The sequence below is a fragment of the Crinia signifera genome, chromosome 2, assembly GCF_055691185.1.
Source record: "Crinia signifera chromosome 2, ASM5569118v1, whole genome shotgun sequence".
Lineage (NCBI taxonomy): Eukaryota > Metazoa > Chordata > Amphibia > Anura > Myobatrachidae > Crinia > Crinia signifera.
This window is the reverse complement of record NC_139218.1, coordinates 360,082,156-360,104,282: the sequence shown is the minus strand read 5'-3', so window position 1 is coordinate 360,104,282 and position 22,127 is coordinate 360,082,156. Positions and strand designations below refer to the sequence as shown.

General features: G+C 45.1%; 1 pseudogene; it reads left to right on the top strand.

The window, feature by feature from the left end:
* Positions 1-607: 607 nt before the first annotated feature.
* On the top strand, positions 608-727 carry LOC146061916 (5S ribosomal RNA; annotated as a pseudogene).
* The last annotated feature ends 21,400 nt before the right edge of the window (positions 728-22,127 follow it).

Genomic DNA, 22,127 nt, shown 5'->3' with positions numbered 1-22,127 from the left:
ACAACAAGGAGTTCCAAATTAAGGAATTCATGAACTGCAACTCGACTTCTGTCATCTACCTGCTAGAGTGCACGTGCGGGAAGAAATATGTCGGTAAGACCAAGCGCCCCCTGAAGATAAGAATACAAGAACATGTGAGAAGCATTAAGAATAAATTGGACAATCATGCAATTCCTAGACACTTTAATACGACACACACATCAAATCCGGAAGATCTCACCTTTAAAGCCATCGAACATGTGTACCTGGGAGAAAGAGGAGGCGACTTGGCACGGAAGCTATCACAAAGGGAAATGTACTGGATATTCCAGCTCCAGACATTACACCCAAATGGTCTTAATGAGGGATATGAAATCGCTCCATTTCTGTAAAGGCTCCATAAGAATATACTTCATTATATCCACATCCCCCTTCAGTTCTTATAACTCACTCCCTCACGCCCACTACACTACCACCTTTTTCTCTCTGTGTCTCTTTTTCTTTCTCTTTTTCTTTTACATTTTTTCTCTCCTTGCTTCCCCAACCCCCCTCCCCCTCCCCTTTCCTTCTCCATGTCCGAACAAGAAGGCACTCACGTCCGAGAGGTTTTTTGGGCACACGAAAAAGACATTACAGTCATACCACGCTGGCAATGCCCAAACCCGTCCGATCTTGGCAGCCAAGCAGTGTCCGGGCCTGTCCAGTACCAGGACGGGTGACCACCTGAGAAGAACAGGTTCTGTAATGTACAGACAGCACAAGGAAGAAAAACCTCATGATATGGACAATCTGATGGCACCAGGATTCCTCAACCCCCCCCCCCCTTTTCCTTCTCCTTCTACTCTCTCTTTCACTCTTTCCTTCTTCATTATGTACTGTTCCCACTTCTCAAATAAAATAAAATAAAATAAAATTACCACCGTCTCACTTATTCACAAAATGTCTGTTTAAATAATAAACATTTTTTTTATATATATCCTCATCAAATATTATTTGCACTCCTCTTATCACTTCGAGGCACTTTCTGCCCTAAAAATACTATTGCACTTATCCTATATTTATCCACAGGCTATTATAGCCTTGATATACTACACTGCTGCTACACTGCTGCTATACTAATTGTTCTCATCACTGCTGCTATGTATAATAAAAAAAAATTAAAAAAATTAAAAAAAAATGCTTTTTTACAAAAAAAAAACGTTGCTATTTTAGAATAAAAAAACGCTGCTATTTTTATGCAATTTATATGCTTATATATTATTATAGTTTTGTAATTGTTTTATTAGGAACCATAAATGTAAATATATTTGTGTTAACATAACCATGAATTTATATTAATATATCTTATTCTCCATTCCTATGTCTACTTGAAATCGCCACTACAATCCCATGAGCTAAAACGAGTATGAACACTGAATTCACACATCTGTCTCCAGTAAGATGGCCGCTCCACCATGAAAAAGATATGAAAATCCCCCACAAAATGGCCGCCGCCGGGAGACAACATATCCGAATACACAGAGAAAAAACCCAAGTGCCCAGCTAAGCAATGACTGTCACTCGCAACAACGAATGAGAAGCAGCCCACTACAAGAAGGAAGTGGGGCATGCATACACTTCCGCCGATGTGTGGCGGAAAGTGAACAGACTTTTCAACACCAATGTACACAGGAAGCGGGGCGGAAGTAACGTCCGCCCACCGGAAGTGGGGCACTTTACCCACGATTGTTATTAACCTTATTTCTGCCATTTAATGTGTCTTGTAATATTTTTGTTTTGAACAGTAAGCATCAGGGTCATGTCACATAAACACCCAGTTAGATTATAGATAGTTATTCACGTTTCTGCGCACTTTAGAAACGATAGGCACATCCCACAGGAAGTGACCTCATAATTATGTCCATTATACCTATACAGTATAAATAGAGCTCCAGGCACTCACCTCCCTCACCCCTTGATGAAGTCTCTACGACGAAACGCGTTGGGTACAGCCTGCTGACTCCTCCATTTTAGATAAGTGACACTCCACTTCAGTTTTTTAAGAAAAACGTTTTTTTCCTTGATTCTGTTTGATGTACTTATTATAGCTTTATCTCTCTCCCCCTCCAACCCCTTTTTTATAGCGAATTCCTTTGTAGGCCTTTTTATAATATTTCGCATATTTTACGTAAAAGTGTTTTTCTAATTTTTACCCATTGTTTGCTCTTTTAACTAGTACTGTGTACTTGAATAAAAAATCCTTTGTTTTTTACAACTGGATACGTTTTTTATATAGGTACAGGTAGTCGCTATCCTTTATCCAATTTTGCTGCTAATATATATATATATATATATATATGTATACATATATATACATATATATATATATATATATATATGTATATATACATATATATATATACAAACATACATACATATATATATATATATATATATATATATATATATATATATATACACACACACACTGCTGCTGCAGTCTTTCCATTGCACTTATATTTTATATATCAGTGACCTGCGGTTAGTGTCAGGTCAGGTAGGCACTTTTGGGGACAGTGACAGGGAGGGTGCAGGCACAGTGACAATGGGCGACAGAGAAGAGGGCTGAAGCAACTTACTTTTGACGCTTACCAGGACTGCGGCAGGAGGAGGAAGAGGAGGAGCCGGACCACACGGCAGAGGGGATACAGCTGTCGACAGCATCATTAAGAGAGCCAAGCTGCAGAGGAGGGAGGAGAGCCATGCCTCCCAGCGGGGTCCGGGGACTTGGAGAGAGACAGCTGCCGCATCATGAACAGAGCTGGCTGCGGAGGAGGGAGGGCAGCCGGGCCACCCTGGGGGTCCAGGGAGATTGCAATACCTGCCACAGCATGAGCAGTGCTGGCTGTGGTGGCAGGAGGAGGGAAGAGAGCCATGCCTCCCAGCGGGGTCCGGGAATTTGGAAAGTGAGACAGCTGCAGCAGCATGAACAGCGCTGGCGGAGGAGGAGGGAGGGCAGACGGGCCACCGGGGAGGGGGGGTTCCGGGAGATAGCAATACCTGCCACACCATGAGCAGTGCTGGCTGTGGAGGCGGGAGGAGGGTGGGGAGCCGCAGATCAAGAACAGAAGAGCCGCATGCGGCTCGAGAGCTGCGTGTTGGCCACCCCTGGTATATACAATATGTAAGAGGTCGAACTTCGGCATATATTGTGAGGCATAATGTGAATTTTGGCTCTTTCCATGTTGCATCATATGAATTTGACCATGTGTCATAATGTGTAAGGGGCACCAGTACTAGATAGTATAGTGGTTCCTACTATTGTGGTGCATAATGTGCATAAGGGGTATATGCAGGGCCAGCAATAGAAATCTTGGGCCCGGAATACTGATAACTCTGGGCCCTCCCCCCCAACACATCATGTGGATTTTTATTACATTGAGTATTGAATGTAATTTTTTACTATTAGAAATAAACAGATAATTAATATTTACTATGCAATATAGTAGGGGAAGGACAAATGGGAGGGCACAGCATTGTGCGTCGTGTTACATAGTTACATAGTAGATAAGGCTGAATAAAGACTTGGGTCCATCGAGTTCAACCTATGTTTTAATAGCTTATCCCTTGTAAAAGACAGAATATGATTCTTATTAGTACCCTTGGATGTTTTTATCCAATAAATGCTTGTCCAACCTTATTTTGAACTTATTTATTGTATCTGCCGACACCACCTCTCCAGGAAGAGAGTTCCAAAGTTTGACTGCTCTGACCGTAAAGAAATGTTTTCTTTTGAGAGAACGAAATCTTCTTCCTTGTGTCTTCGATTCCTTTCTTGCAGTAAAAAGGTGCTTGAGAATTCCTTATATTGGCCCCTGATATATTTGTACATGTTGAGCATGTTCCCCCTTAAACATCTCTTCTCTAGTGTAAATAGTCCAAAACTGCTCAATCTCTCCTCGTAGTTTAAATTCTCCATTCCCCTAATAAGCTTTGTTGCTCTTCTTTGGGTTTTTTCCAATTCCATGAGGTCCTTTTTATAGTGTGGGGCCCAGAACTGTACTCCATATTCAAGGTGAGGTCTAACCAATGCCTTGTACAGTGGCATAATTACTTTTGAGTCCCTAGTTTCCATGACCCTTTTAATACATTATAGAATTCTGTTGGCCTTTTTTGTTGCTATGTGACATTGAGCCCTGCACCCCAGCTTGTTATCTATATGGACTCCTAGATCCTTTTCAAGTGCTGAAATACCCAATGCCTACCCGCTTAGGTTGTAACTAGCACACTGGTTATGTCTCCCAAGGTGCAGGACCTTGCATTTGTTCACATTGAACCTCATCTTCCACTTTTTAGCCCACTCATCTAGATTGTCAAGATCATTTTGAAGTATGTTTACATCCTCTGTTGATTTATTATCTCTACTCAATTTTGTGTCATCAGCAAAGATGGATACATGGCTGAGTATCCCCATCCCGATATCGTTAATATATATGTTAAATATATATGTTAAATAAGATGGGCCTAGTACCGAACCCTGTGGCACTACAGATATTTGCCCCTAATCCCAGGCCCTCCATTTTATTTATCAACCTCTTGTGTGGTACTGTATCAAAAGCATTAGCAAAATCTAGGAAGACCACATCTTTGGTTTGGTGCGTTGTGTGATGTCACTAAATTCATTAGTACGGGTAGCCAGACAGGTGACTAGGCAGCCATGCTTACAGCTCCTGAGTCCCTCAAAGCCTTGGGGCCCCTCAACCGGTCCAGGCCCGGTACAAGTGTCCCCCTTGACACCCCCCCCCCCCCCCGTCGTCTGCCCTGGGTATATGGTGTGGTACACTTCACTTAAGGACATGCCCTCTTTTAAGAGTTGAGTGACCACACACCCTTTTCCAGAGCGAACAACAGCCTTTACTTTTCCATACCCCCACTTCAAAATTTCCACTGCAGTCGCTGTATGTATGTGTATAAACACCTTTATTTGCTTTAATGTTTCAGGTGCTAGCTGACGAATGGGTAACACCCAAAATGTTGAAGCAAATAGGGTCATTTTAAAGCTACCAGAGACTTGTAGTGCCACATTTCTCTCTCTCTTGGGCGCAGGTCCATGGGAGCGGTGAGGGGTGACATCATGAGTTTCTACACTGGGTGACACCAACCCTTGTTACACCTCTGCATATGATCATGTATGTAATATACATGCCTTTAGAATGTAAAAGGTCTAACGAGCAGGGCCCTCTCTCCTTATGTGCTTTCTAAGAATATATCTCTGCCACTGTTATAATTGCGTCAGTGTCCGCTGCTGCAACTGTCTTCTATTTACCATGTACTTGTCCTAAATTGCATTTGTACTGCAAATCACTACTTTCTTGGTGGTTATTTTGCTCATCAATGTATATAGTATATAGTATATGTAAATCATATTCTGGAGATTATTGGTATTGATACAGCTCTTAGATAAGGTTTTGTTTATGACAAAGGATAGTTTATACTGATACATTGCAATTGCAATATGCTGTTTGTACATGATTGATCTGCTTAGGCTTCAGTAGTCCAAACAAATGTGGTTTTCTAATGGATAGTATGTAATTTGTTATGTCCAAGCGCCTCTATCTTTCTGGTGATAAACTATTTATAAGGTAAGTGTTATCAGTTATTGTTTGCATCCTGATGCAAGAACTGTATAAGTAGTTCTGAACTGCAGAGGTAAATAAGATGGTCGGATCAGAGTGCTACCCTCGGAGAAACTATGGATGAAATGTATTAGGGTGACAGAATCAGAGTGAGAGATTTGGTAAGAAATCTCCAGTTTTTTTAAAGCAGCAATCATTTACACTGCAAAACCAGTTAGATTTGCAGTATAAATGATTGCCACTTTAAAAAAACTGGAGACGTCCAGTGATGTCACCCACCTGGCATTATGCCATGTGGGGATGCCGGAGTAAAAGGAGTCAAAACCAGGGCGCTCCAGAGTTGGAGCTAGGTCCAAAAACCCAGTTGTGACATGGCTTTTAGGTGTAAAAGGGATATTAGGATGCAGGGCCGGTGCAAGGCACCGGAGCGCCCCAGGCCAGGGGGGGTGGGGCGCCCCGGTGCCTACGGGGGGGGTACCTGCGGCGCTGTGTGATCTGGCGGCGGGGTCCCTGCAGTGATGCGCGCTATCCGGGAGCCAGGCGGCGACGCGGGAAGCGCTGATGGGTTTGAAAACTCGCCGCAAGCTAATTGGCTGAATCTCAGCCAATCAGCATGCGGAATGTTTTCAAACCCAGCAGCGCTTCCCGCGCCGCCGCCTGGCTGCTGGTTAGCGCATCACTGCAGGGACCCCGCCGCCAGATCACACAGTGCCGCAGGTACCCGGCACGGACACCCCTGCAGCCTCCATGCGAGAGGCGAGGGGCGAAGTGCCGCCCTCCAGTGGCTGGCACCCTAGGCAATTGCCTAGATTTGCCTAGTGGTGGCGCCAGCCCTGTTAGGATGTTCAAGTTCCACAAGCACCTGTTTGAGTGTATTCTAGCAGTGAAGTTTTGTTGCTTCTTGTCATTTTACTTCTACGCATACTTTACCTCGGCTAAATTGTAAGGAAATTGGCGTGTCAAGAGGAGCTAATTGACGTTCATCCTATGAATTGTATTTTATGGGAAGACAAGTGAAAAACATGATCAAGGCTACAGTTCATGTGGTTAAGAATTGGCTCTATTTCTCCAGAGGCTGGATAAGATGCTGCATTTTACCCATGTTAATGATGGAGGAAATTAGACATATGGACTCACTAAATATAAAACTAACAGATGCCAAGGGTGAAGGGAGACACATTTTCAGCTTAATTTGGTTTCTGCTTGGACTGAAATCAAGTTTGTCTTTTAAGGGTTTAGTTTCAGTAGCTCATTTTTTATAGGTTTCACTCAAAGGAAATTCTATTTAATCTGTTTATTAACTTTGGCCCTTATTCTGATTGACGCGGACTTTACCGCATACTTTCGGATCGCGTCTTTACGGCGTCTGCGCATGCGTGGCGAACGCAACGCGCATGTGCCACGCCTTGACTCCGTACCAGTTCGGCCAAATCCCGTACAAAACTGTTCCCCGCAATCATTCGGGAAATATGGGCGTATTATGGGCGTCATGCGGAATGTCACATGGGCGTAGTTTCAAAGTGGGCAAAACGGGGCGGAAACATGGGCGGACACGGGGGAGTACACTTATGTTGGGGGGCGTACATTCGGATAGCACTCCGAATGCACGCGATCAAAAAGGGAAGAAATGTGCGGTGTCCACAAGTGTACTATTGCTTTGCGGACACCACTCGTTCATGCGGTAGGCGAACGTACGCCTAATGACTACAAGCATTAACACCTGAACCCAATAGAATCTACTCCTTTACTCATTACTCACTAATAGGCCGCTTGTCAGTGCCTTAATTGAAACCATTGCACTTCAATTGCTGTAAGGGTTAATGTGTGCAATGCATGTGTTAGGCATGCTTGTAAGGATATATTGGCATCTAATTGATTCCAATTCCAAATAAGCAGTTTTTTATGAGGATAGGTAATTGAATAAGTGGGTCATGTGATGTCTTGCAGAAGATACTTAATAGTGGGTTGTTTGGCGTAAATACTCCGCTTACGGGCGGTAGCACCGCTTGGCTCCCGGTCGGATGCGGTATTTCCGAGCATACTCTGTAATACTCTGTAATACCGTGCAGAATCGGAGTGTTTCTCCCGCACACGCATGGTTTGTATGTCGTCCGTAAACACGCCCTGTTCTTAAAGAGTGAGTCCGTCCGAATGCGGAGGACACGCGGGCGTTTCTACGGACGATGGCCGCATGCGGCAAAACACCGTAGCGTGCGGACCGCTCCGTAAGAATGCGGGAATATCCGCACCAACCAGAATAAGGGCCTTTATGATCCTTGTTCAAAAAGTGATACAATGGAGAGTGATAAATTACCAGCCAATCAGCTCCCAACTGCCATGTTACAGGCTGGGTTTGAAAAATCAAAGGTAGGAGCTGATTGGCTGGTTGTTTATCACTCTCCACTTTAACACTTTCTGAATCTTGATACATCTGGCCCAAACACTGTCTTCATCTGTTTTGTTTTTAAGAAGTAAACATTCAGACTGATCATTTGGCAGTGAATTTTATATTCAGTTAGCGTTGCAGGGTGTTCTGTATCTGTAAATCTATGTGTGAGTGTCCTAGACCAGCTGTGAAAATCTCTGGTACAATTCCTTCTGATTATTCAATGCAAGAGAGCTTGACAAGCCTTCTTATATGATACTTAACTATTTTCAATTGAAAATGTGCAGCCTCTTTTATATCTAAGCTTTTGCATATTTAATAATCATCTAGTCCTTAACGAGTCCTAAATATACTAATCTTTTGCTACAAATAACAGATTGAAAAAAAAAAACAGTAAAATTGTGAAGAAGGGCAGTAATTTAACAGGGATTGTATGGGGATCCCGGTGATTGGATTGCCGGCGGTCAGACTGATAGCAGCAGCCCGATAGTCATGATCCTCATAACACCTTATAGGTACGTATTTTAACGCCCTCCCCGCTTTGAGTAGAGAGTGGGGCTAGAGAGAAGCAGAATATTGTGGTGTATGCTGGATTTGAATAAAGGAGTGTAGTTACACCTGACCTGAAAAGTCATAGACATTGGGGCTGATGTAATAATGGGGCTATTCATCCCCCGAACATCCGCTGTTCTCCCACTATCTCCATCAGCATTGGTGAAAATGAGATCACCTCCACCGACCAAACGCGCTGCCTCGGTGTTATCATCTCCCGCCTTCACTACTGCAACATCCTTCTCTCAGGGCTACCTCTCGCCCGCCTTCGCCCCTCTCCAATCCATTCTTAACGCTGCTGCTAGGCTTATCTTCCTCTCCCGCCGCTCTACCTCCACCTCCCCCTCTGTCTATCTCTTCACTAGCTCCCCATTCCTTTCCGAGTTCTCTTTAAACTCCTCACCACCACCTACAAAGCTCTCTCCTCCTCCTCCACCGCTCCTTACCTCTCTTCACTGATCTCTATCCACACTCCCTCCCGTCCTCTTCGCTCCGCCGCCGACTGCCACCTGACCTCTCACCTAATCACCTCCTCCCACTCCCGTGTCCAAGACTTCTCATGCGCTGCCCCCCTTCACTGGAACAACCTCCCACCACCCATCAGGCTTTCTGATTCTCTTACCTCCTTCAAGCGCTCCCTCCAAACCCACTTCTTCCGACTAGCCTATCCCTCCTCCTCCTAACCTCTTTCGCTCCTCCTATCCTGCCTACGCTACCCCTCCATCCGTTCCTACTTATTATTAACTCTTATGAGTAGGTCCCTCCTTCCTCACGTACTCAACCTACCTAATTACCTCAGCAGCGCTCCTGCCCTGTTCTTCCAAACTACTACTACTATTCACATCCATTCGCTGGGCTGCAAATTTGCAACTCAAGCTATTATCAAACGAACATTCTTGCTCATGGTTCATAGTGCGCATGTGTATGTTCTCCCTGCGGTGAAAGCCAGTGATGGCTTTTTATGACTGGCCGCACGCAGGGAGATTGACAGGCGGTCCGCGTTTGGGGGAGGCACCATGACGTTTTAGTTACACCCCTGCTGTGAGACTTTCTGTGTTCATTCAGATGGTTTATATGTTTAGGGCCTAATGATGAATTGAACATACCACTGTTTACATTGTGTGGTTTAATGCTGTTTTAATTACGCAGCTTTGCATGTCAACCAGAATGACCTCCAATGTCTGGTGATAAATTAATGGGATGCAGTGTAAATCCCGTCGGTCGGGATCCCGGCATTCAGAATCCCGACGCTGGAATCCCGACTGACGAAATCCCGACACTTTCTCCCTCCGTGGGTGTCCACGACACCCCTGGAGGGAGAATAAATTAGTGTGCCGAGCGTAGCGAGGCACCGGGCCCGCTGCGTGGCGAGCGCAGCGATCCACGCCCCCCCCCCCTTGTCGGGATTTCGGCCGTCGGGATTCCAGCGTCGGGATTCTGAACGCCGGGATCCCGACCGCCGGGATTTAATACTGAATCCAAATTAATATGTTGCAGAGTCTGGGTCCTGCCACCGATCCCAATTCCCACCTACCAATGGAAATACAAGCTTTTGCACATGCTCTAGTTATATAACTATTTTTCACCATCAAATACTTTTGATACGATGGATGGTTATCATCGGAGCGAAAGGTTCAAAGGTGGAAGCCCAGCCATCAAATATGCATGTTTCGGCTTGTCAACACTTGAACACAATGAACAATCTAACTTGCTCACTGCCTGACTGTCTCAACTGAATGGCAAAATGCGTGTGTGTGTGCACCACGTGACTACCACTGCATGCACGCACTGTTGTCTATTGTACATGTACATACTCAGGGGAAGATTTATTAAGCTTGGAGAAGAGATAAACTGGAGATAAAGCGGAGAAAAGGTAAAAGAAGATAAAGCACCAGCCAATCAGCTGTGTTTGAAAAAGACAGTTGGGAGTTGATTGGCTGGTTTATCTCTTCTCCAAGCTTAATAAATCTGCCCCATAGTCACTCAGCATCTGCAGTGGTGCAGCAATAGTAATGATGGTGATTGGTGAGGTCATGCAATAAAACTTTTCTTACAAATTAACTTGTTTTTACAGTATTGCAATAATTTTGGGGTGCGTTTTAGAACATTAAGGAAGGTGGATATAGCATTTTTTAATTTTAGGGTTTTCAATGTATAATAACAGTTTAAAATTATTATGAGCCTACCCAACCGTTCCCCCAAAAATTCAAAATAGGGAGGACATACTGGAAAGTAGATGAATTTTCGAAAAATTTGGTCCATAAGGGCACACTTTTCCCTGCACTTACGAAGCTCAAAACTCATATACTCACTTTAGGAAGCAAAAGGAATGGAGAAAACCATGGGGAGCAGGAGTTTTATGAACATTTTTTTGAGACACCCTAGGCCACCCATCAAAAACATAGCTTGAGGCTTGTTGTGACAGGAACAGAATTTGGCACAATTTGTCCTGGAGTGATACCTTTTTGCCATCCCTTCTGGTCCTATCCTAAGATACCTACAGATGTAGTGCCGCTCATCCAGCACCGGGGCTTGCCAGAACACCCCCACTGGTGAGCGGACGCTACAACTGACTTGGACGTGCGAGCGTCCCGCCAGCATACGCATCCCAGTTTACCGTCAGCGAGGGATGGGAACCCTGCCCGTCTCCGCTTCATGGAGACGGGCAGGGTTAGGGGGGGGGCGGGGAGGTGGTAGGTGGGGATGGGGGACAGCGGGGACCCGGGGGGAGCTCCGGTTGAAGGGGATGTGTGTGCATCTCCTGTGGGCGCATCCCCTTCCAGTGGTTGGCGGGGGCTGGTGAAACCACCACCAGCCCCTGCAAAGACAACAAGCGATCCATCTGTATTTCCTGAGGGGTTCCCTGAAACAAAAATTAGAGCTGTATTTTATGACATTGAAGATGTGAAGGGAGCACAAAATGAGGCTTCATCTGTATAAACACGATTGCTTGGTTGGGGATACTTCTTGACCTATAGTATGAAGAATGCATTGGCTGAGGAGTGTTGTCTCCTTCCCTTGGTTGCTATGAGGGGAGAGTGCAATATGGTCAAACAGACCACCCAAGAAAGTCTACTTCGGGATTTGACAGAATGTAGATCCATGTGACTTGTGATTTATTGTATGAATGATGGAAATGTATGTGGCTGGACTGCTGGAAGTGTGGTAAACTGGTTGGACCCTCTGCTGTAGAGGTGCATTACTTGCCATGTGAATTTAGATCCTCTAATTACTAAGGGAAGCATGGATTGGTGATGATCAGGGTGAAAAAAAAAGTTGTTGCCAAGCCCAAAGATCAGGGGGTGGAAGGTTAGAGCAAATAAGAGCATCTGCCCCACCGTTCCTTTCTGTGGAGTAGAACCTATTAATAAGCTAGTCTGTCCAAAGAGTAACCTGCCAAAGAGGTCATGGTTGCTAAATGCTAGGGCCTTTGCCTCAGCAGGATACAGAAACATTGCCTTTGAGTTACATAAAAAAAAAAACAATAATGCAAATGTAATTGCCAATTCCCAAATGTGCATCGCGATTAAGTGCATACATACAACAAATAAATACAGCAACATTGAGAAAATGCTCTTTCTTTAACTGGAGGATTTAACAGATGTAATGACATGACTGATGTCTACAGACGTTAATAATTTAACAGTGAATAAAGAAAGAATGGCCGTGCTCAAGTACTCCGGGAAACAGGATGTACTTCCCAGCATTACATAGTAGGCGACTGTTACAAGGTTTATTCATGTACAATAGTAGACTTAGCGGTTAGTGCTCTTTATCACTATGGGGGTATTCAATATGTGGCGATATTTCCCGACAGGGGAAATATTGGTACTCACCTATTCAATGCTGTGGTTAACGACAGCATGAAAGGGTGCCAGATCAGACTTTGGTACTCTTTACCTAGAACGGCGCCCACGATTTTGATCTTAGGCATCGCAAGGTAAAAAATTGCGTCGGTGGCATCGCATGCGGCCAAAAAATCGCATGCGATGTGACCGACGCGATTACCGCAATTTTACATAGGGAACAATGTTAAATGTCCCAATTGACCCGATTTTACATAGGGAACAATGTTAAATGGCCCACAGACCCCAAATAGCTGAAGTGTGAAATGGCCCCCCCAATTGTTAACGCCACCCTACGGTCAACATCAACCCGAAGCGTGGCGAGCGCAGCGAGCCCCCGAGGGGCGGCGGTACGCGTCCTCTGACCTTTTCATACCCCCACTATCCACATCGGCGTGGAGTTGAGAATAGAAAGTGTGGCGAGCGCAGCGAGCCACGCGAGGGGACGCGGATACCTTCACAGGTATCCGCGTCCCCTCGCGGACTTCACAGGTATCCGCGTCCACTCGCCACGCTTCGGGCTCGGTGGCTCACTGCGCTCGCAAAATCAAACTGGTTTTGCCGTGTAAATGATAGCCGCTTTAAAAAAACTGTAGATTTCTTACCGAATATCTCACTTTCTGATTCTCTCATCCTAGTAAATCTCACCCATTGTGTCCTAGGCAAGTACAGTATGTGCTAAGTGCGCATGTGCCCCCAAAAAATTGGAGTTGCATTCTGTGTGTTAATAATAGTTACTAGCTGTATTAGTAAGATATTGAAAAAGTATTTTCCCAAGTACTTCATATAAACTACTCATGCTTATGTCTATGTGCAGAAAATTTGCCTTCAGTTTATTGGATGAAATTTTTTATCTCTCTTTTGTTTGAAAAGATCAAGATTGTTATTCTATAATTCCAGACTAAAATTGTGTTGGCACAATAAAGGAACCCATGGCCCGAATCAGACTGGTTCGCTAGACTATGTATAAACGCAGCCTAGCTAACAGGTAAATGCTATGCCCCCCCCCCCCCCCAGCGCCGATTGACTGCCCTCACTAGCATGCAAGGGGATGTGCACGCTGAAAAATCGTACGATGATCGACCACCATCAAATAATTTTTCACCCATTCACTAAAAAAGTCAGTTGGCCGCAGTTAGCCGAATTCAGGGTGGGCGATGACATCATGTGACATCAGCCGCCTGCGTCTGGGTACGCCCAGCATTTTTATGGGCACACCTGGAATAAACAACAAGCATGGAACAAATCAGGCCTTCATTTTGTTCCTCGGCTGTCACCTGCAAGCCCCCACCCCCCTTAGTCCTGGTGCCCTAGGCTGCAGCCTAATTAGCCTATAACCACAGTGTTTTTATTATATCAAACTGCCCATCAATGGGACAGAAGTACAGGTATCTGAGGACCACAGTGCAGGACCAGTGTGGTCTGTTGACAGATGGATCAATCAATATGCACCGGGGATATCCTACTGTTTGCAAATACCTGATTCATTGCATTCACATACAGTAAGCTGCTTTCTTTCTTCGTCGCATAAGATTCTGAAATCTGCAAGATCCATGCATACAACTTGGAATCAGCGCCATTGTTTTCCCATTACTCTGGGACATTGTAAAATGCCTGACCTCATAAAGCCTTTTGGCCTATATCAGTGTCTTTTAAAAACTGTCATGTAGCTCTTGCTGTTTGTGATGCAGGGGAAAAAGGTACTCCATCATACTGTACTTTACACAAAGTTACAGTGGGAAGACAGGATAAGACTGAACAGGGCAATTCACCTCATACTTTATAACATCATACATTTATCAACACGTTTTTGCTATTTAAAACTCATTGTATCTGATAACTGATGCCCAATCCAATCAGCTCCTGTAATTTTTTTCAGAAAAATGGCAGTTGGGAACTGATTGGCTAGAGCACATTTATTATACGCAATGGGGAAAATTTACTAAGATGAGAGTTCTATTTCACATGGGATGTTGCTATGGGCAACCAATCAGAATCTACTTCTTATTTATTTAACACCTTCTAGAACACGCAAGTCCAAACTTTGGCCCTCCAGCTGTTGTGAAACTACATATACCAGCATGCCTTGCCATAGTTTTAGCATTCCCTAATAGCAAAACTGTGGCAAGGCATGATGGGACTTGTAGCTTCACAACAGCTGGAGGGCCATAGTTATGACATGCCTGTTCTAGAATATAAAAATATAGCATCAGATTGGTTGCCATAGCAACATCCCCTGTGAAATAGACCTCTCATCTTAGTAAATTTCCTCCTATGAGTTTTAAATAGCTAAAATTCATTGGCCTCCATATTAGAAGTTTTGCAAAAATGTCTTTAAAAAGGAAACAAAGGGGGTTATTCTAGTCCATTCTTTCTGACAAAATCCTTCTTAGATGGACAAAACCATGGCCCTTATTCTGATCGGTGCGGTAATATCCGCGTGCGTTCGTGCCGCCAATGTTTTGTGTCTGCGCATGTGCAGAGGCGTCTCTGCGCATGTGCGAGCGGGGCGTACGGCCAAATCCCGCATGAAATGTGAACACTCCGAACAGGGGGTGGAGAGGGGCGTGAAGGGCTATTTGGGCTCATTACCATATGCATACGCCCCGCGTTTCATGGGCGTTCCCATGCAAACGCTGGGCGTATGTATGGTAATGCGGCCGTGACGCACGTGTAGGGGGCGGACATATGACATTGCCGGATGTCAGCTGCCCGCCCAGATCCCTGCTTTTGCACTGAAAAATGTCTGTGTGGTCTGAGGTTGCGGGAGCTGGTGGACCATTCGGTCCTGCATTCGATGGTCTGCGACCATCGAATGATGGGGGAGGTTCCCTGAGATGGAGGAGGCGTATTCCGTGAAAAATACACGTGCGGTCCGTTCGGCCAGCTTCTTTCCGCGGACGGAGTTGGCGATCCGTATGGAAGGTGGGGTTTCGCACGCACGGTCCTGGCCGCATATTCGGAGCCGGCCGCACCGATCAGAATAAGGGCCCATGTGCACTGCGGGTGGGGCAGATGTAACTTGTGCAGAGAGAATTAGATTTGGGTGGGGTTTTTCTTCAAAGTGAGATCTATATTGAAGTGTAAAAATAAAGCAGTCAGTATTTTCCCTGCACAGAAACAAAATAACTCACCCAAATCTAATTCTCTCTGCACATGTTACATCTGCCCCCCTGCAGTGCACATGGTTTTGTCCATCTAAGAAGGATTTTGTCAGAAAGAATGAACTAGAATAACCCCCAAAGTTCCTCCTATCCAGTGATACAATAAAATGTAAGTACCATATTTGCCGGCGTATAAGACGACTTTTTTCCCCTGAAAAACATGCCTCCAAGTGGGAGGGTCGTCTTATACGCCGGGTGCACTTCAGTTGGGGTAGACATAACTGCCCATAGTGGCCTCCTGATGCCCGCCCACCTCATTCTACATACCATCCATTATCGCGCGGTATCCAGCGCGGCCGCGGTGGGTCATCAGCGTGGCTGCAGCAAGCATCAGCAGCGAGACAGGGGTGCCAGCCTTTTCGGCCCGTTCTGCTCGGCGGGAAGCAGCAGCACTCCGGCCCACCTCTTGTCTACGCAGAGCTCGCACATGCGCACTTGCGCACTAGTGCCGGTCACAGGGAGATGCAGGGGCGGGCCAGAGGCGCTGCTGTCGCTCTGCGGCCATACAATGGTGACAATGACAGGTACAGTTTTCCTGCATGTCATAAGCATTTGAATATAAATTAACATGTTGAAATCCAATCTGATGTTCTTTTACGTTTTATTTGGTGTGTGGAAGGTGTGCGGAAGAGGGGGTAGTCTTATACGGCGAATATATAACAAACTCTATATTTTGAGTGGAATTGTTGGGGGGTCGTCTTATACGCCCAGTCGTCTTATACGCTGGCAAATACGGTAGTTGGATTTTAAGTAACAGTTGTTTAGATCTTACTCTTTTTAAAAGTTTGTTAAAGTCTATATTTATTGGGGAAAAAGTCTACATCGTGTTTCAAGAGTTTATTTTAACTTCAAAGTACTTCTGCGGCTTTCAGAGAGATTCATTTAGCTATTTATAAGGGTGGATGCAGCTTGCCAGAATTTTGAAAAGATCGCACCATCTGCTTTGTTCAAACAAGATGTCCCAGTTTTCAGTTTTAATTTGATTCTGATTATCTTTTTTTCTCTGATGGTTTTTTTTGTTATAGAAGTGCTAATTATTTAAGTATCACCTCTAACTACAAAAGGAATACTAGCTGCATTAGTATTGTTTTTCATACAGAGCCTGTTGTTGATGATTGCACAATTCTACCAAAATAAAGCTTTTTCTAATAAGGTGATTAAATTGTGCACAAAAATATATAATCTTTCTCTTCTTGCCCTATAACTAGGGGCTTATTTACTAAGCAGTGGTGTTTCAAACCCACCAATTAACAACGTGAGGCATAGTTGTTCATTGGGTGATGATTTCCTAAAAGAGTGTTTGGTACTTGTGAAATAGCACGGCGCCCGGCTACGCTACGTTTTCAGCGTAGGCTAAGCTACGCTTTCAGCGTAGCCCAACGGCTGCCTAGCGTACTTAGTGTAGTGACTCCGCTGCAGCCCGGCTCTGTCCCCGGCATCCATGGCTCTGTCCCCGGTGTCCATGGCAAGCCTAGTGAGCGCCTCTCACACAGCACCGGTAACCGCCAGGTCCCCTGCTCTGGCAGATGCCGGCGGAGAGGGGATCATGCGGGCGCCGGCAGAGAGGCGCTCCATCTGTCTGAGATGCAGGTGGATCTCAGACGCTCCTGCGTCTCAGTATTATTGCGGCAGGGTACGGCAACCCTACTCGTGTCCGCTTCAGGGAAAGCCTGCTTTTCAAACTCCCATTATCCACGCCAGTCATCGAGGGGACGAGTTACGCATCCCCCTGACTTGTTCATACCCCCACTATCCACGTCGGCATGGAGTTGATTTTATAAAGTGTGGCAAGCCCAAAGCGTGGCGAGCACAGTGAGCCCTGCGAGGGGACACGGATTACTTTACATGTATTCCGCATCCCCTCGCGGGGCACGCTGCGCTCACCACGCTTTGGGCTCGGTGGTTCGCTACGCTCACCACACTTTATAAAATCAACTCCACGCTGATGTGGATAGTGGGGGTATGAACAGGTTGGGGGGACGCATAAAGCGTCCCCTCATGGTGCTCTCTATGCTCGCCGCGCTTCGAGCTGGCGTGGAGAGTGGGGGTGTTTCAGGAACACATATCTGACAGGGACGCTGACTACGCTGGACGCGGGAACACTACATTACTTCTGACAGGGACGCTGACTATGCTAGTGGGAACACTACGCTACTTCTGACTGACTACGCTAACTACGCTGGCCGCGCGAACACTACGCTGAATCTGACAGGGATGCTACGCTAACTACGTAACGGGCGCCGTGCTATTACACCAGTACCGAGTGTTTTCTCACTTATGATTTGGTTTTTTGATACTTCTAGTTCGATTGTCATCAGTGGTTAATGCCAGCCCTGAAATGTCCCCAACTGGCAGATCCTAAATTGATAGGTGTCAGTGTTGTGTGATAGAGATCATTTCACACATTGAATAACTTAACCAGGTCTTTGCTTAATTAACCGAAAAGAATAGCAGGGTGTGAGACAGCACAGAGTTAATGCTGTATAGCCCAGATATAGGCGGTATGAAATAGATCCAGTTAGTGGCGTTACTATAAATATTGCGCCTCCTCCTGCCAGAAAAAGCTTCAGGTGATCCTGCCCCCGTGTCTTCGCTCCTTGCCCCTGACTGCCATTACCACCACCTTCATGGATTCAGGAGGATTCCTCTGGTCTCTGATCCTGGACTGTCACATCTGCCCTTGTTAAAAATGTCTCTCCCATAATGGCCACTTCACTTCTCGAGCGTTCTAAATAACTGTCTCCAATTTGGATGGACATTGTCAAAGGGGACAGGAAAAACGGGATTACAGACAATAAACTTATCCTGGCAGTGGTAGCCTGGATCCAGTGCCTACAAACCACCAGTGCCCACAAGCCATCCAATGCCTCTAAGCCACTGTGGGGTCTACAGGGGCTACTGGATCCAGTCATAAGCAGATTTTCCACAAAGTAACCTAGGCACACGCCTAGAGCCCAGCAGGACCCAAGCGGCCACTACTGCATGGTGTCATGACATCTCATGTACCTGCCCACACTCCTAAAATCTCTTTGATGTTCTTTGATAGGATTAAAAAATGTTTGGACACACAAAATAGTTTCATCCACTGTATGTGGGCAGTCAGGTTACTGTAAATGTGACATAGGGGGAGGGGCCCTAAACTGCACACCCTGGACATATGAGGTGCTACCTGCTGAGACTTGTAGTGCAGCAAGCAGGAGGAGGAGTTTGCAGGTGCACACTAAATATATATGCTAGACCTTTTAATCTCTTGCTATATTGCATTTGGAGGTTATTAGCATAGTAATGGCCATTAGTATCGGCTTGTCCACCGCGTCCAGGTTACCTCAATAGGACAAGTCCCTAACACTACTCTGGGACAGGTCCAGGGCACAGGGCCCCCCAGGCCAGCCCAGCAGAACCACCCCATGGCATCACATTAGTGTGAAATTAAAAGTGATAGTAAAAGGGATAGGGGAAATTATATGTGATAGGACTTACCTACAGTAGGTAAGAAGTAATAATAAATGTGAAGGGTGCTACATATATATTAAACAAACTAAAGGGGTGATTGAAAGTATACGATATGATGCCATGGAGCAGCCCAGCAACAGCAGCCCAAAGAGCCCTGCGCCCCAAACACAGTCCCACAGACTAACATAATATATAGTACATAGGGGGAGGGGCCCTAAACTGCACACCCTGGACATATGAGGTGCTACCTGCTGAGACTTGTAGTGCAGCAAGCAGGAGGAGGAGTTTGCAGGTGCACACTAAATATATATGCTAGACCTTTTAATCTCTTGCTATATTGCATTTGGAGGTTATTAGCATAGTAATGGCCATTAGTATCGGCTTGTCCACGCCCCCTCATGACACATAACCACGCCCATTTTTGGTGGAGACTATCAGTACCACCAAGAAAAAAATTCTACTTGCACCACTGGATCTATGTCTCCCTCTTCTTGTTCCACCTATTCCCCATCTCTTACTAACTCACTCCTCCCCTTTTTCCTTATTACTGTGTTCCTCATGAACCCAGCCAGGCCACTAGCTTTCTTCTGGATGCCTTCTCTAGCTCTCTTCACCATACTGGTCCTATTGACAAATACCAGACCTGGCAGCTGGGGTGTTTGACCAAGTGCTGAAGAGGGGTGGTAATCAGCAGCACACATTGGGAACACATTTCTATAATAATAGCAAGTATTCGCCAATGGCCTAGGAACCAGAGGAACTATGCTTAAGGGAAAATCGCCCTACATAAATAAATAAAAAATTGGTGCTTTCAGTAGAATTTGGGGTTACAGCCAAGTGAGAACTGAGCTGACCTTTTTGAAAAGTAAAAAAAATAAACATTTTGTAGGTTCAAAACAATAAAATATTGTTAACACTTATCAGTGGAATGAAATCAAGAAAATGAATTCACTTATTGTAAAACTGCCAGAGGCATCTATTCATACAGTACATTGGACAGGGCTTAATTAATAATCAGCACCACACCAACATATTCCACTGCTACAGTGTCAGTCTTAGCTGATTGGGAAGATCACTGATAGCAGACACAAAACCTTTCTATGTAGAAAAAATGTTCTGCTCACATTGTGTAAGCAGCTTGTGTTGTTTTGACATTTAAGGAATATTACACTTAGTATAGGTCGCCCTCTTCAATCACACATCAACTTATTATTGAGGGTTTATGCCCATGTTGATCATGTTGTGGGGAAGAATCCAGTCCAAGGAAACCCCCCCCCCCCCCCCCCCTGCTGAAAAGTAGAATTTGACGGCAGATAAGAACCACTTGGCCCATCTAGTCTGCCTTACAGTATTTCTTTGTAAGGATATCAATATGCCTATCCCAAGCATGTTTAAATTGCTCTACTGTATTTGCCTCTACCACCTCTGATGGGAGGCTATCCACTTATCTACTACTCTTTATGTGAAGTCATTTTTCCCCTGAATCTTCCTCCCTCTAGTGTCAGTGCATGTCCTTGTGTTCTGTTGCTCCTCTTCCTGTGAAGAATGTCTCCCACCTGTACCTTGTTAAAGCCCTTGATATATTTGAAAATTTTCTCTAATGTCCCCCCTTTCCCTTCTCTGCTCTAAAGTATACATATTTAGATCTTTTAGTCTTTCCGTGTACGTTTTTTGATGTAGGCCATGCACCATTTTAGTTGCCCTTTTTTGTACAGTCTCTAATGTATTTATATCCTTCTGGAGATATGGCCTCCAGAACTGAACACAATACTCTAGGTGAGGTCGTACCAATGACCTATACAGTGGCATTATTATTTCTTTCTTTCTACTGCTGATACCTCTCCCTATGCAACCAAGCATCTGACTTGCCTTCTTCATTGCTTTGTTACATTGCCTACCTGCCTTTAAGTCCCCTGAAATAGTGACACCTAGATCCCTCTCTTCCTCAGTACTTTCCATTATAGTGCCATTTATACTATATTTAGTCTTTGGATTTCTGAGACCCAAGTGCATGATTTTGCATTTTTTGGCATTAAACTGTAGTTGCCATGCTCTTGACCATTCCTCTTATCTACCTAGATCCTCAATCATTTGTTTTACCTCTCCTGGTGTGTCTACCCTGTTGCATACCTTTGTGTCATCTGCAAAAAGGCACATTTTACCCTCAATTCCATTTGCAATATCACCAATAAAGATATTAAAAAGCACCGGTCCAAGTACAGATCCCTGGGGTACTCCACTTGTAACCTTTCCCTCCTGTGACTGCTCCATTTACTACAACTACTACAGTGGATGGAGGGTTAATGGTGTCAAATTTAGAATAGCATAGCCTAGCCATACCGGGCATGCTGTACTGTACATATTGTATAGCATTGTACCTAAATGTGTGTAAGGTGACTATGGGCCACTACGTGCTGTGCAATGTGAATAGGGGTCACTACGTAATGTGTCATGTGAATTTGGGTCACTACGCGCTGTGTAATATAAATAGGGGGCACTACGCACTGTGTAAGATAAATATGGGGCACTACGCGCTGTGTAATATATGGATCACTACGCACTGTGTAATGTGACTATGGATTGCTATGCACTGTATAATGTGAATATGGGCTGCTACGTGCTGTGTAATGTCACCCATAGTGATATTACACAGCACGTAGTGACCTATATTCATATTAAACAGCACATAGTGACCCATATTCATATTGTATGTTCCTGGAGTTCCTGTCTCTGGGAACATGGCACCCACACCGTATACCTGAGGACAACTCTATTGCGCTCTATTGCGGACATTTTCCCAGTGATCTTTACCGCTGTGCTGCCACATCGACAGAGAGGTGAGTAGAATGAAATGGGTGCACGGTGTGCAATGAAGGGACCCCCTGGACTCAGGGGCCCGTGTGCATTGCACACCTTGCACCCATGGGGCGTGCGGCCCCCGGGCTGCTCTGGCTGGATTGTCTCAGGGCATCACAAATTAAATACACAGTCACTTTTTATATCATGTTTGTTTATTATTTATGTATGCAATCTTTATTTCACACACTCTCTACCTCCAAACATATAGTAGGGACCTTCATACTTATAATTTTACCACTTTACTATCCCTATTCTTTATTGTGGTGCCCTGGGG